Genomic DNA, 17,399 nt, shown 5'->3' with positions numbered 1-17,399 from the left:
CGCGAGGATCAGATGTATTGTCCGGTTTTTGCACCAACACACTTTTGGCATGCCCGGTGGGACCTTGAACTTAGATCAAGTTCCAAGATGTCATTAGAAGTGATGGTCGATCTATCGGTCGACAACGTCATCGAGGTCACTAAAGCAGATCTCAAGGATGACCAGAAGGAGGAGATGGACAGACGCCTTCAGGAATACAAAAAGTTGTGCCTCCAGTCCTACAGCCACAACAGAAGCGGCGAGACCATCAAGAAGGCCGCTCTCCAGACACCACGCCATATCACCATTGCGAAGGACTCGGGAAAAATGTCGGAGATGGTCCATCAGGCGATCTATCGGGCTATGATCGATCAAGCTGGGGTGATGCATAACACGGTGCACAACACCTTCATAAGCTCCTTGTCGGAAGGTGCCGCGTAGGGATACTAGGGTCCGACTTACGCATCTCCATCAAGCATGCTCCGACATCTCCCAACATACCACAATCGGCTGCCCAGCCGATGTTGGCACAATCGGCCTCCTGGCCGATGATGACACAGGGATACGACGCTCTTCCATCTCACAACCCCGTTGGAACAACATCTTTGCCTATCTATGTGTCGTCCTATCCCGCGTCTGTCTACCCCGCTCAAGTGCGATCTGGCATGGCAGTACCATGGGGAGCCGCGGAAACATCGACAGGATGGGATCTGATGACAGGATATGGGATGCCACCCGGATCCTTCCACGTGGCTCCAAGATCTCCGGTACAAGCCATGCCCTCATTGGCCGTCCCGCCGATGGGCCAGCAGAATCTTTCTGCATCGGCTCCGCCACCAATGGCGCCAGAAACAAGCCAATAATCAATGCAATCTACTATTTCCTCACACTTTATTTTCGATGACTTTGTCAAGGTTTCACCTTTTCTTCACGAGTTCATGCGGATTGGTAGGGCTGCATCGACTTGATCTCCGACCTTTTCGTAAGTTCCGAGTTTGAACATCATCTGGGCTTTGACTTTGGGCGTATCGCTGTCGTCTCGTCTAGATCTGTTCACAGTTATTGATATTTAGCTAGAATTACAAGGTTTCTTGTTGTTTTAGTTATTATCACCAGTTACCCAGCTTAGGCATATTTCATAGGCCACTTACCTATCGTTTTGATCTTGTTGTTACACGGCTAGTTACATCTGTCTAAGTGTTGTTCCTAGTAGCATCGGCGGAATCTACCTCACGGTACATCTGCCACTAAGTGGTTATCGGTGGATTTCTGCCGATAGCTTATTCTTCCCCATCGGCGGATCACTCTGCCGATCGGCGATTGGAGGCAGCTCGGATCACCAGCCGATCGACTCGTCGAGTCTAACATTTTTTTCCTTGTCAATCAGCAGGTCAGATTGACTGGCACATTGCGCGAATCGCACCGGAGCAACAACCCGAACAAGAGCAAAGCAAATTCTTCCGGGTCGTGTGTCCGACGCGAGGATCGGACATATTGTCCAGTTTTTGCGCCAACACACTTTTGGCACACCTAGTGGGAACAATGCTACGAGAGTCCTTACCAGCAGCAAGCAATGGAGTCAACATGGACAAGCCCATAACTTCAGCTAACGTGTACGACAGAACGGTTGTCATACCTCACTACGAGAGTCCTTACAAGCAGCCGCCGACACTGTTCGCGCACCAGCAGCTGCCACAGGCAGCACAACATGGGCCCTCTCCGACGGTCTAGTATCAGGCACAACCCTTGCACCTAAACATACCGTCACTCATGCATCAACAGCAGATCGATTGGGAAGCCAAGATAACTGAGGTGATTCAGGATCAGTTCAGGCTCAAGCCATGGGTACAGACCTACACATACAAAACGCCTTACCCGTGCACATACGACCTGCTGCCCTTCCCGCACCGTTACAAGGTACCCGACTTCACCAAGTTCTCGGGCGAAGATGACACCTCCACAGTTGAGCACATCAACAGGTTCATCATCCAGTGTGAAGAGGCAGGGGCTCAAGATGCTCTAAGAGTACGTCTATTCTCTTTATCATTATCTGGATCGACCTTCTAGTGGTTCACGATGCTATCACCAAACTCCATAATTACATGGGCTGACTTGGAGAAGCAATTCCACAAGTACTTGTTTGCTGGAGTACATGAGATGAAGTTGACCGACCTCACCAGCCTCAGACAAAGAAATGATGAGTCAGTGGCGAGCTATGTCCAGCGATTCAGGGAAGTCAGGAACAAGTGCTATAGTTTGATCTTGATGGATGCCCAGCTGGCCGACACCGTGTTCCAAGGTCTTCTGCCGCACCTCAAAGAAAGGTATGCCTCACAAGAATTTGAAAGCCTCAGTCAGCTAGTGCACCGTCTGTCGGGCCAGGAGCCACGTTCGTTTGACCAGTAGAGGAGAAACTTTCAGAAAAAGGTGGCATATGCAGGTTGTTCCGAGTCTGACACCGACGAAGAAGCCGATATCGGTCTGGCCAAGTGGGTCAAGGGATCGAAGCCCGTATCTATCCCATTTGGCAAGAAGGAACCAGAGTTGTTCGATTTCGACACATCCAAGGCCGACAAGATCTTTGATCTGCTATTACACGGGGGGCAAATCAAGCTCTCGCCGTACCACACGATCCCGTCGGCCGATCAGCTAAAGAATATGAAGTACTGTTAGTGGCACAATGCTACCTCCCACGACACCAACAAGTGTAAGGTCTTCCGTCAGCAGCTGCAGTCGGCCTTCGAGCAAGGAAAGTTGAAATTCAACGTTCCCACAAGACCGACCAAGTCTTCCAGCACCCTTTTTTGGCCAACATGAATATGGCTGATATTGGTGGCAAGGCCGAGACCCGAGCCAAAGTATTGACTTCGGAATCGGCTAGAAGGCGCGGGGCCATGGACCCTAGAGCACAGGTAACTGCCGATGAACTCCGAAAAGGGTGGACACAAGGAGAAACTTCATCCGGGATTCGACGCCCGATCACGTCCCAGGAACTCCTCAACAAGTTCCAAAGGCAGCAAGAGAAGACTCGGCATCACGAGGAGCAGACACGCCGAAATGAGGACCATTGGAGATGTCCGTTCTTCATCCACTGTCTGGAGCGCGGCCTTAGGCTGCCGATGGCTGATAACTGCCCGGAATGCAGCGGTCACCAACGGTGGAACGGGCCGCACAAGCAATCATGCTCCAACGACAGAGGATGAAAGCCGATCAGCGGGGACGAGCTCGAACAAGAGTACAGGCGCATCCCAGTACATGATCGGCTGGGGGGTAGAATGCACGTACACGATCGACTAGGGGGCAGGGTCCGCATGACCTAGCAATTGGAAGAATCAGCCAATGCAAGGGTGTCCGATGAGAACCCTTTAGGCCGAGAACCCGGATGGGAGCAACCAAGACCCCAAGGGGAGCCTGGAAACCCTAGGTGGTGCCCAGCAGGACTAACCAGGTCCCACAAGAGGAGAGTCCAACGTTTACACCAATGGGAACAACAGGAGGAAGAGCAAAGACGCACGTTGGACAAAAAGGGGTCAGATCCCAAATTTGGCACCCAAAAGAAACAAATAAGGCCAATGATAAGGATGATCAAGGATCAGCCGCAGCCGAGGTTAACATGGTCTTCATCCTGCCAATGGAGTTCATGGCCCCCAGAGAACACGACGTGGCAGAAGAGCAGCTGGCGCAATTGGCCCTGGACCCGATGATCGCCACGTTCGAGAAGCCGGAGGAAGACAAACGTCAACACCTGAAGGCCCTATTCTTGAAGGGGCAGGTCAACGGCCGACCGGTCACCAAGTTACTGGTCGACATAGGCGCGGCGGTAAACATCATGCCCTACACCATGTTCCGCAAACTCGGCAAAGGTGAGGACGATCTAATCAAGACAGAAATGCTGCTCAAAGACTTCGAAAGCAATGTCTCCCCAGCCCGGGGGGCATTATGCGTTGACCTCACCATTGGCAGTAAGACCCTTCCAACCACCTTCTTGGTCATTAATGGTAAAGGGTCCTATAATATGCTGTTGGGGCGAGACTGGATCCACGCAAACTGCTGCATTCCATGCACAATGCATCAATGCCTCATCCAATGGGTTGGTGACAAGATCAAAATCATCAACGCCAACTCGTCCTTCAGCATCGTCACTGCTGACGCCTCACAATGGAGCTATGACCAGCTCAGCTGCATATCTGGCAAGATCTAGGACACCGACTTCCTCCGCGTGTCCGATCTTGAAACACAGCCGATCCAAGCAGTTAGCTCTGATGAAGAACTATCTCAATGAATGTCCCTGATCAAGAAGATGGAAAACTTGGGCATGGGTTTACGTCGGCCGATGCATTAGAAAAAATAGATTTAGGAGATGGCGATAAGCCAAGGCCGACGTACATCAGTGCCAAGTTAGATCCTGAATACAAGCTGGGGCTCATCAAATTATTGAGAGAGTTCAAAGATTGTTTTGCTTGGGAGTACCACAAGATGCCTAGTTTAGACCGATCTATTGTTGAACATTGGTTGCCAATAAAACCAGGATATCGGCCATATCAGCAACCCGCTCGATGATGTAACCCAAGAATTTTACCTGATATAAAGGCCGAAATCACACGGCTCATCGAGACAAGCTTCATTTGACAGTGTTGTTATGCCAAGTGGATTTCTAATATTGTTCCTGTGTATAAGAAAAATGGAAAGATGCGTGTGTACATTGATTTCAAGGATCTAACAAGCTACGCCTATGGACGGCTACCCGATGCTGACGGTCGATGTGTTTATAGATGCCGCGGCCGGCCACAAGGTCATCAGCTTCATTGATGGTAACGCCGGCTACAATCACATATTGATGTCCAAGGAAGACATCTCCAAAACGGCGTTCCGATGCCCCGGTCATCTCGGGTTGTTCGAGTGGGTCGTCATGACGTTCGGACTAAAAAATACAGGCGCCACATACCAGCAAGCCATGAATTACATCTTCCACAAGCTCATCGGCATCCTGGTGGAAATTTACATTGACGATGTTGTAATCAAGTCAAAAGGGTACCGCGAGCACTTGGCCGATGCACGCAAAGTACTGGAGTGCACGAGGAAGCATGGGTTGAAAATGAATCCGAACAAGTGCGCCTTCGGCATATCGGCTGGTCAATTCTTGGGCTTCATGGTCCATGAGCGCGGCATCGAAATCAACCAAAAGATCATCGGCGCCATCAACAAGGTTGTAGCGCCCCAGAACAAGATGGAGCTGCAGTCACTCATCGGGAAGATAAATTTTATCCGCCGATTCATATCCAATCTCACAGGAAGGCTCCAATCTTTCAGCTCGTTGCTCCGGTTAAAGCCTGATGAAGAATTCGTATGGGGGAAGGAGCAGCAAAAGGTGGTGGAAAATATCAAGCAATATCTGACATCACCCTCCGTGTTAGTACCTCCCCAGGTCGGCAAACCGTTCAAGTTATATCTGTCGGCCGACAAACGTGCCATTGCGTCGGCACTAGTCCAAGAATTTGAAGGGGCCGAGAGGGTGATATACTACATGAGCAGAAGGCTCATAGACACGGAAACCAGGTACCCACTGGTAGAACAGCTATGTCTCTGTTTGCACTTCTCATGCACCAAGCTCAGGCATTATCTTCTATCGGTGGAATGCACAATTGTGTGCAAAGATGATGTGGTCAAGTACATGTTGTCTTTGCCGATTCTGAAAGGAAGGATCGGCAAGTGGATTCTTGCCCTATCAGAGTTCGACCTAAGATACGAATCGGCCAAATCTGTCAAGGGACAAATAATGGCAGACTTCGTCACCCAGCATTGCGGGCCGGACGTAATGGTGGCAGAACCTGCCCCATGGACTCTATTCTTCGATGGAACGGCATGTGGGATAGGGTTAGGAATCAGCATCATCCTTATATTGCCCCGGGGGGCAAGCTACGAGTTCTCGATGCCGATAGAAGCCACGGCTACGAACAATTAGGCCGAATACAGAGCGGTACTCAAGGGCATACAACTGTTAAGGGAAGTCAAGGCCAATGCTGTCGAGATATTCGATGACTCCAAGCTCATCATCGACCAGCTGACAGGAGCCTGCGAATGCAAGGATGACTTCCTTAGGACATATTACGAGGAATGTGTCCAGATGTTAAAAGAATTCAAGGTAGCAAAAGGTGAGCATATCCCTAGGGAGCACAACGGGGACACCAACAAGCTCGCCCAACACGCCTCTGGCTATCGGCCGATCCCAAGAACTTTGGTTCTGGAGTTGGTTAAGGGCGACTAGAGAAAAGAGATCGCTGATTACTTGAAGGATCCCTCCAGAAAGGTCGATCGGCGGATATGCTTCTGTTGACGCAAAATTCTAGTGGTGGTGGACCCTGCATCAGCACATGAGGACCTGGGAGATCTGCTTAACTCCAGTGCAGAATCCAAATCGGCGCGCGTGGTGTGCGCGGGCGTGCCAGTCAGTTTGACCATTTAACTGACAAGGAGATGATAGTTATTGTGAAGTCCGAGGCAACCTGCCGATCAGGCCGATATAATCTTGGCACAGTAGCGATAATGGTGCAACAAAATAAATCATGACAAATATATCGGCTGTGAAGCCGATTCCAGTACCTTGATGAATGTGAGTGATTCATTGGCCATCCAGCCGATTTAATATAATTTACAATAAATATCGGCCAGACGGCCGATAGAAAACATGATGCTGTTGAGTTGTTGCCCCGCCATAGCTAGAGCCACAAGCCGATGAGATCTAAACTAACGTTACCACCAATATCTCTAGGTGAAACCACAACGATGCGCCCGGTAGTTGCAGTCTAGAAATATTTAGCAGGACATTAATCTGAACCCCGCTAGCCGATGATCCAATCACAACGGAACTTACTCCCAACAACACTCGAAGGATGGCCAAGATCAAGATGCAACAGGCTATTAAAAATAGATCTATCGTCTATTCCGACAGAATTAATAATAATTAATATGTCGTAAACGGCAAGACGATAGAACAGATAAATATCAGCCGATGCAAGCTTAATCAAGGCGGGATAACTGGTGAATACCGTAGATCGAGACAGAAGCGATGCGCCGTAAGTCAAAGATCCAAGATACTCGATAACTGGTAGATGAAACTAGACGAAACCAAAGCGATGCGCCCGGTGGTTAAAGCCTAGAACACCTGGTGACGGAACTTGCAGCTCGCCGGAGATCGAGGTCGATGCAGCCCAGCTTGCTAGAAGGAACTCGTCGAGAAGCTACATTACTCCTACTCCTAATGCAATGGCGTGAAGCCGAAAAGGTAAATAGAAGATAAATATGTTGTATATTGATCGTGTGATGATTACAGATTTACAAAGGTAGCTATTTATAGCCCCGTACAGATATCTCCTTAACCGACTAGAATTCTATCCCTAATTCAAACAGAAAACGAATATCTACAAGCACGATTCGTGCTAGGTTGGTTACTCCATGCTTCGTGGGCTGATTTCCATCTTACCCTTCTACTCCTTTCCAAACCCATACAGGCCCAATTAATCCATCCTCTTAATCGGTCGATTCCTCATCGGCAAAAGGCTACCGATTGGGACTCTAGTATATTCGACCCGAAACGAAACAGAAGTCACTGGCCAATCTCACACTGTAGCACCACTTGGCCGATTCCCAACTGTGCTTCTCCGATTCCCTTTCTTCTTGGCGCCGATTCTACTAGTGACGAAATCTGGCGTCAACACATGCCCCCCAGTTTCGGAGTAAAACATAGTCTTTTACTTTGAAATTCTTTATAACCTCCCCTCTGAAGCGGCCGCAGTGAAAACATCCTTCCGTTTCGCGGTCTTCCAGCTGATCATTGCAATTTTTCGAAATGGGCGCCCACGACAGCCACTACCCCCGAAAAACTCGAAGCGCCGGCGCGGTGAAAATTCTAGTTTTACCCCCCTTTCAGGCATCCTTTAAATAGCGCTTCACCCGCACCTCATCTTCAAGCTCACGTCTCTTTTCCCAGCGCGCGCGCCTTCTTCTTCCTTCAGCACCTTTCCCTTGCCGCCGAAGCTTTCTAGTTTCACCTCCTGTTACTCCTCCCTCTTCTCTTCCAATGGCGGCTCCTTCCGGCAGCTCTCCCGCACGCGACGCCCCAGAGGTAGCACCTCCGGTGGTGGTGGCGACAACCGTCACTCCATCCACAGATGAAGGAGCTTCATCGGAGATCCCAATGGCGATCCCCATTGCGGCCCCGTCGTCCGCATCTGCATCGGCGACCACGCCGATCACTCAGAACTTCATACCAGAGGTAAATACCGAATCCTTCTTCTATCGGCAATGTATTCACCTTAGATCTGTTTCTTACTTTTCCACACTCCCTTTCTTTTTTAGGCAGTTAGGCATAGAATTACCATTCACCTCACGGGAAGCCCCGGCCTTATTTGTCTTGGTCCTATGGGAAACCCAGATCCAATAGATCTCATAAATTTGGAAACCAACCGGATACCCTTCAAACGGTCCGACATGAACCTAGATCACTGGGTGGGTACTTTTAGATCCTGGCCGAATGAAACCCCAGGTTGGAGGGAGTGGTACCAACGGATGGCTGCATCAAGGAGCGTCTCATAGGAAGAGCTCAAAATCGGCCAGTGCATCAACCTCTCCTTATCTCAGATGGAGAAAAATGAGCCATTAGTGATGGCGGCTTCTTATTTTTGGTCTGATGCACTTAATGCATTCTTATTTGGGCACGGTCCTATGACCCCCACACTGGCCGATGTGGTCCTGTTGACCGGCCTTGACATATCCTCCCCAGATACACCCTTCCACCTTTTAGCCACAACGTCACATCGGCTGGATACAAGGGGAATCGGCGGGTGGAAGGGCTTCATCAGAAGTAATAAGAGAACCGGGACCGTTGAGAACAGGGAGCACACGGCTTTCCTGATGATGTGGCTAGAAAAACACTTCTTTTGCGGAAGAGCTGCCGGTCCAACAACCAACACCCAAGCTTTAGCTGAAGCACTGTCCAAAGGAAACCATATCCCCCTCGGGAAACATCTGTTAGGGGCTGTATACCATATGCTCCATCAAATCGGCACAAGACTATCCAAGGGAGAGCCGATCGGTAATCAAGGCGGGCCTTGGTGGTTCGTCAATCTGTGGTTGAACCTTTACATGAGCAGAATCACCCAGCAGCCGATGGACCATATGACGTTCCCCAATATCGAATCGGCAGAGGACCCCACCGAACGTCACCGATGCATGTCCTTCGGCGAAGCGGCGTCAGCTTTTCCAGGTTGCACGTATTCTGCTACAAAGGTAGCCGAGTACTTTCGATGCTTCTACAATGGATTTAATGAAGACGCAACCATTTGGTTTCCGTATCAGCGAGACGACCCGATCTTTGAGCTCCCCACTTGCTTCAATTCGGCTTCCGGCCGATTTGATGAAGATCTCTATGAAGGGTTGATCAAACCGGGACTCCTACCAGCCAACTTCTTCTCAGGGAAGGATGCCCCTACATACGAATTCTACAACCCTTCCGCTGCAGCACGACAATTCGGCATGGGTCAGTTGCCGATTCAAGTGTACTTTGCTGGCAGAATCAAGTTTAGAGATGAGCTCACATCTGGCCTGGATTACGGTCGGTTGCGAGACCGAATTCCGGATTCCAGTACAATTAACTTGAATGACTGGCTAGTAGCTCCATTTGCTGTCCAGCCGTTCAAACTCTGGTGGGCCGATTGGAAGCAATTTTTCTTCTGCAACTCCGCATCGGCATACTGCAATCTTCTGGACCCGGCCAACATTGACCCAAACGCCGAGGTACTTCACATAACCGCTTTTTATTCCTTTTTATGCCTCTTAACATGATTGAGTACTAATGATTTTATTATTTCTTTAGGCCGAGAATCGGACCCCTCCAACACACAGCCGCAGCGGACGGCTAATAGAGAGTCATCCATACACTACTTATCCCCTTATCGGCTATGACACCCCGTCTGTTGACGTGATTGCTGGCCGATCGAAACAAGTTCATAAGAGGACCACTAAAAAGACCAGTCGCCGAGTCCGGGCTCGTAAGGGATCGGCGGATCCTCCTGTGCTCGTATCGGCAGAAACTTCGACTGCACCACCTTCTCAGGTCTTTCAAGGTGCCGATACTCAAACCATCACGCAAGCTGGGGCGGCCGCCGCGTCGTTTTTTTGGAAGTCATACAGGTAAACCTGAGTTTTACCGCCTCCGATTGTTATTTTGATATTAACCCTTTTTTAACCTTAAATTGCACAGAGCATCCCTACGGAAATACAACAATCGGCAGCAGCTCCACCAGCCATTGATGAGCCCCCACTCCCATCCGTTGAGGTATAGAACTTATCTTACCGATTTCCTTTGTGTATTTACGTAATGTACTTATTCAAACCTCTGACACAGGCCATCGGCACATCAAGCGCTCTTCGACTGCCGATTTCTTCTCAGGGGGCTGGTCCAAGCACCGCGCCGATTATCGTGGAGTCTTCTTCATCTGATGAACCCATGGTGCAGGCCCCTGAGCAAGGCATGACGGCTTCACAAGTGCAACATGAGGAAATTCGCTTCAAAATGGTGAGTTTTTGTTTCGGCTTCTATCTAGCCGATTTGCTCTTACTTCCAGCCGATTTATTTCTTTTCTTTATTATCTCCAGGAACAGGACACCCCCGACAACAGCCTCTTTTCTTTTGCGGTCGCCCTCTCTGACGACGAAGAGGTTGCTTCTCGCCAAGTCGCCTTGAGTTCCGTTCCTGATGACGTCCGAGCCAAACTTTCCAGCATCCGATCCCTCCTTCAAGGGGACATCGGCCGGCTAGTAGAAGATGCTTCATCGATTCGGCAGCTCTTCAATGACGTCAGCGGACGAGTACCAGAAGAGGTGGAGGAGGCCCTAGCGCCGGCGGCCTTCATCGAGTCCATGAGGATCCCAGTCTTCAGAGCCCTTCGTCACATGGCCGATCGCGCCAAGCTGACCAAGACTCGCGAAGAGGAAGACGCTTTCAAGCGTCAAGCTCAAGAGGCGCATCGGTGTATCCATGTTCTAGAAGATTCCCGCCCGGCGATCATCGGTGAGATAGACCGCCTCAAGCGTCGAAGGGCGGAGCTTGCCAAGGAGATGGAGCAAGTGACCAAGGCAATCAGTACCGAAGAGAACAAACTCCAAGAGCTACCCTCTGTTATTGCCGATTTGACACGGGAGAGGCAGCGTTTTGCTCATGAGGCCCTGAGACTCCATCGCAGCGCATCGGAGGACCCGGGATCGGCGGAAGAAGACCAACGGGTTCTTGACTCTGCCGATCAGATCCGGCGTCGGGCCATCACGGCTATCGATACCCTTCTGGGTAACCTGTAAAACACTGACCGTTTTGTACGAACATTTACTAGCTTCTTTGACCGTCTCTCGCGACACCCTTTCTATTTACTGCCTTTCTTATTACCGATGGGACGTGGCCTTAACAAATTTCCACGCATCTTTTTCCATAAATAACGACCTCAGCGTTTACCCCTGATAGTACCAATTTGGCCTTCGGCTTACTCTCCTCTTCTTCTCATCGGTGCGATTCCCTATCATGGCTTCGTCGGTTTCTTCTTCTTCTGTCAACCAGGTGAAATCTTGACCTCGACTCCCTTTCTTTTTAGATCTTAGGAAGGGAACCCCCCTTCTTACTCCTTTTTGTTTTAGCCTCAACGTCTTAGTCCTGAGCTCGTGCGCGCCATTGAGCTTATCCATTCCGAGGACCCACTGACGCCGGAGGACCAGAAGCTGATCATGGCTCATCGTGAGGAGCTTCGAGATCACGTCACCGCGGAGGCTCGTGTAGTCCTGGACTTTGTGGAGAGCAACGGTCGCCGGCGATCTCCAATCGACAGGAGTCATCCGCTTCTTCCGCGAGTCGTCCTTGAGGACGCGGCGGCAGGAACTTCGCGCCCGGCCATGGATCGGAGCCACCCTCTCCCGCGTCAAGTTGAAGCGGAAGCTTCAATGAAAGAAATAGAAGAAGAATACCTCCGTCTCATGATAGAATTAGGTCGGGCTGAGAGGGAGCGCAAGAAGAAGAATAATTAGTCATTGTATTTTTGTATTTTTTGTTCTAAGGGCGACTAACGTTTTGTCGGCCATGTAACCCGTCGCCCGTACCGAATGAATGCAATCGGCCGATCCGGTCGACTATGTTTTTGAACCGATTCGCATCGGTTATGTGTTTGAACCGATTCGTATCGGCTAAGTGTTCGAACCGATTTGTATCGGCTATGTGTAGTTGTGTCGTGGTTAATTCCTACGCCCCGACCCATATACTGGGGTAATATCTCTTTAAGTACCTTCCATTCAGAGCTCTAGTAAATTCCTCTCCTTCTATCGTTTCCAAAATGTAAGCATTTCCTGGAGCGCATCTGCCGATTTTATACGGCCCTTCCCAGGTAGGGGACCATTTCCCGAATTTAGGATCTTTCGACCTGATCGGCAACACTAACTTCCATACCAAGTCCCCGGGGAAGAACTGTTTGACTTTGACCTTCTTATCGTACCACCTGGCTACTCTCTTTTTATTTTCTTCAATGCTTATCAGGGCCCTCAATCGTTGGCTAGCCAAATCGTCAAGTTCCCTCTTCATGAGTGATGAGTAGTCATCGGCAGATAACTGGTCCTGGAGCGAAATACGCCTCGATCCTGCCCTTGATTCCTATGGTAGTACTGCATCGTGGCCGTACACCAACTGGTAGGGAGACAGTTTGGTAGCCCCATGACAAGCCATCCTGTATGCCCATAGTGCCTCAGTCAAACACAAATGCCACTTCTTTGGCTGTTCTTCGATTTTCCTTTTGATCAATTTGATTATCCCTTTATTGGAGGATTCTGCCTGACCATTGGCTTGGGCGTAATACGGAGAAGAATTTAACAATTTGATTCCCATATCGGTGGTAAATTCCTCGAACTCCCCCGATGTGAACATTATTCCCTGATCGGTCGTAATAGTCTGGGGAATACCGAATCGGTAGACGATGTGGTCCCTTACGAAATCGGCCATGATAGTCGATGTCATGGCTCTTAACGGGATTGCCTCTACCCATTTGGTAAAGTAATCGGTGGCCACCAGAATAAATTTGTGCCCTTTGCCTGATGGTGGGTAAATTTGGCCGATAAGATCTATTCCCCATCCCCTGAACGGCCATGGTTTAATGATGGGATTCATGGCCGATGCGGGTGCCCGCTGGACATTTCCAAACTTTTGACACTCCTGACAACCCTTATAATATTTGAAACAGTCTTCGAGGATCGTAGGCCAATAGTACCCGTTGTTCCTGATCATCCACTTCATCTTATGTGCCGACTGGTGTGCTCCACATACTCCTTCATGGATTTCTCCCATTAGAGTCTTGGCCTCTTCTGTCCCAAGGCATTTGAGAAGGACTCTGTCGATCGTTCGGTAGAACAGGTCATCTTCGAGCAATACGTATTTGGTGGCATGAAAACGTACTCGTCGCTCCACCTTTTTAGACGGATCCTTCAGGTAGTCGGCAATTTCTTTACGCCAGTCGTCGGCTGCGAGTTCTAAAGCCATAGCGCCCAGAATCGGCCGATACCCGGATGCGTGCTGGGCGAGTTTGTTTGCTTCTTCGTTGCGGTCCCTTGGAACATGCTCGATTACTGCCGATCTGAAGTCTTTTAAGAGCTGTAAGCAATCTTTGTAATAAATTTTTAATACGCCATCTTTGCACTCAGCCCTTCCGGTTAGTTGATCCACAATAAGCATAGAATCTCCGAAGACTTCAAAAGAATCGGCCTTGACTTCTCTCAATAGTTGTAAGCCTTTTAATACAGCTCTGTACTCCGCTTGATTGTTAGTAGCGGTGGTTTCTATCGGCAGAGAAAAATCATAGCTTGCCCCCCGAGGCGATATGAGAACGATGCCGATTCCTGATCCGGCCCCACATGATGATCCGTCAAAATATAAGGTCCAAGGTGCCAGTTCTACGAGGGCAATCTCTGGTCCGCAGTGCTGGGCAACGAAATCGGCCATGACTTGGCCCTTGACAGCTTTTGCCGATTCATACCGGAGGTCAAACTCTGATAAAGCTAAAATCCATTTGCCGATTCGACCTTTCAATATCGGCAGTGATAGCATGTATTTTACTACGTCGTCTTTGCATACGACCACACATTCTGCCGATAGTAGATAGTGCCTGAGTTTGGTGCATGAGAAGTAAAGACATAGGCACAAACGTTCCACCGGAGGATATCTTGTTTCAGCATCCAGAAGTCTTCTACTGACATAATAAATTACCCGCTCCTTGCCTTCAAACTCCTGGACTAGAGCCGATCCAATAGCTTTCTCATCGGCTGATAAGTATAGTTTAAACGGCTTACCAGTTTGAGGGGGAACCAACACTGGTGGTGAGACCAAGTATTGCTTGATATCTTCCAATGCTTTACGCTGCTCTTCTCCCCATATAAATTCCTAGTCTGGCTTTAGCTTCAAAAGCGACGTGAACGCCTGAATCCGTCCAGATAGATTGGATATAAATCTTCTGATGAAGTTTACCTTGCCGATTAGAGACTGCAGTTCGGTTTTGTTTTGTGGGGCCACGACTTTGTTGATGGCCGCTATGGTTTTCCGATTGATCTCTATGCCTCGTTCGTGTACCATGAATCCTAAGAACTGTCCGGCGGATACGCCGAAAGCACATTTGTTGGGATTCATCTTAAGGCCGTGTCTTTTGGTACATTCTAGTACTTTTCGTAAATCGGCCAGATGTTCTTCATGTCCTTTGGACTTGACTACAACATCATCGATGTAGATCTCCACCAGAATGCCAATGAGCTTGTGAAATATGTAATTCATGGCTCTTTGATACGTAGCACCAGCGTTCTTCAAGCCAAAAGTCATCACCACCCACTCGAACAAACCAAGGTGGCCCGGACATCTGAAGGCCGTTTTGGGTATATCCTCTTCGGCCATAAGTATTTGATTGTATCCGGCGTTTCCGTCCATGAAGCTAATGATTTTATGCCCGCGGCAGCATCGATCAGTACATCGGCCGTTGGCATGGGGTAGCCATCCATCGGTGTGGCCTGATTAAGATTCCTGAAATCAACGCAAACGCGTAGCTTTCAATTTTTCTTGTATACTGGCACGATGTTAGAAATCCACTCGGCGTAACGACATTGCCGAATAAATTTCGCTTCGATTAGCCGAGTTATTTCAGCTTTTATATCTGGTAGAATTTTAGGATTGCAGCGTCGTGCGGGTTGTTAGTACGGCCGATACCCTGGTTTTATGGGTAGCCGATATTCAACAATGGATCGGTCTAAACCGGGCATCTCGTGATACTCCCAAGCAAAACAATCCTTAAATTCCTTTAATAAATTTGTCAATTTACACTTGTATTCTGGATCTAACTTTGCACTAATATAAGTCGGCCTTGGTTTGGTACCATCGCCTAAATCTATCATCTCTAATGAATCGGCCGACGTGAACCCGTGCCCTAGCTTCCCATCTTCTCGGGCGAACTGATCCATCTATTCTGAGTCCTTGGAGCCGACTGCTCGGATCGGCTGTAGGCCAAAATCGGTGACCTTCAGGAAATCGGTCTCCCATACTCTGCCAGATATGCACCTGACGGTTTCGCAGATCCACTGCTGCGTGTCGGCTGACGCGATGCTGTACGCGGAATCGGCGTTGACCACCTCGATGTTATCGCCGACCCATTGCACGAGGCATTGATGCATTGTTGACGGGATGCAGCAATTTGCGTGTATCCAGTCTCGGCCGAGTAGCATGTTGTAGGACCCCTTGCCATTAATAATAAAGAAAGTAGTAGGAAGGGTCTTACTGCCGATGGTGAGGTCGACGCAGAGAGCACCGCGAGCGTTTGACACCTTGCCCTCGAAGTCCTTGAGCATCATGTCTGTCTTGGTCAAGTCGTCGTCACTTTTCCCAAGTTTCCGGAGTACGGCGTACGGCATGATGTTGACTGCAGCTCCTCCGTCTACCATCAATCTAGTAAGGGGGCGGCCGTCAACATGCCCTTTAAGGAACAGCGCCTTCATGTGTTGTCGTTCGTCATCTTCAGGCTTCTCGAACGTGGCCATCATTGGTTCCAAGGCCAACTATGCTGTTTGTTCTTCTATTGCCGATACATCCTGTCGATCGGCGGGAGTCATGAATTCCATCGGCAGTATAAAAACCATGCCGATCTCAGCTGCCGATTCGTCACCCGCCGATTCGTCATCCCCTTTATCGTTTCTTTTGGGGCGCCACACCCGAGGCCTTCCTTCCTTCTTGTCTGTCGTGCTCTCTCCTTCTTGCTGTTCCCATTGGCGGAGACGTTGGATTCTTCGTTTTTGAGACTTGGTCAATCCATCGGGACACCACCTGGGGTTTATTTATCTTCCCCCTGACTTGGCGCGTTCCCACTCCGGTTCGCGCCCTAACGGGTTTTCATCTGTCACACGAGCATCGGCCATCTCTTTAAGCCGGCTGTGAACATTGGTCTTGTTTTCTGACCGGTCATGCCGATCAGTCCTGCCCCCCTGCCTATCATGGCGTCTAGCTTCTGACCGATCATATCGGTCACTTCTGCCCCCCAGCCGATCACGCACGGGAGGGCGCTGGTTATCTTGGTTGCGCCAGTTCCTGCTGATCGGTTCTGGCCTTCCGTCTCTGGAGCGAGACCTGTTGAACGGCCGATTGCCTCGATATGGACCGTTGCATTCCGAGCAAGTATCGGCCGAAGGTAGCCTGAGGTTGTTTTCCCAACAATGAATGAAGAACGGGCATCTCCAATGCTCCTCGTGCCGACGCATTGCTTCTTCTCAGGATCTTGAGCGTTCATGCTGACGTTGGTACTTCTGGAGCAGGAACTGGGAAGTAATGCGTGGCCCTTCTGACTCACCATCGTCGTCCTCTATCCGTCGCTTCCCCTTGACATCTTCAGGCGTAACTTGATTTCTAGGGTCGACGACGCCACTCTTTTTGGCCGATTCGGATGTCAGCACTTTTGTCTGGAGTGAATTCTTCCCCGTATCAACCATGTTGGTAGGAAAGGGGTGTTGGTCAATCTTCATTGGCTTGGCCAATTTTGTCGGCACCTCAAATTTGAGTCTGCCTTGCTCAATGGCCGACTGTATCTGTTGCCTGAAGATCTTGCACTCGTTGGTATCATGGGATGTGGCATTGTGCCACTTGCAATACTTCATCTTTTTTAATTGTTCGGCAGAAGGTATTGTATGGTATGGTGAGAGTTTAATCTGCCCTTCCTGGAGGAGAAGATCGAAAATTTTATCGGCCTTAGTTGTGTCAAAACCGAATGCTTCCGGCTCCTTTTTGCCGAATGGGCATGATATCGGCTTCTTCCCCTTGATCCACTCCGCAAGTCCGACTTCGACATCTTCTTCATCCTCTAACTCTTCCAGGAACG

Source organism: Setaria italica, chromosome VIII (genome assembly GCF_000263155.2).
Source record: "Setaria italica strain Yugu1 chromosome VIII, Setaria_italica_v2.0, whole genome shotgun sequence".
NCBI lineage: Eukaryota > Viridiplantae > Streptophyta > Magnoliopsida > Poales > Poaceae > Setaria > Setaria italica.
Note: the sequence above shows the minus strand (reverse complement) of the source record.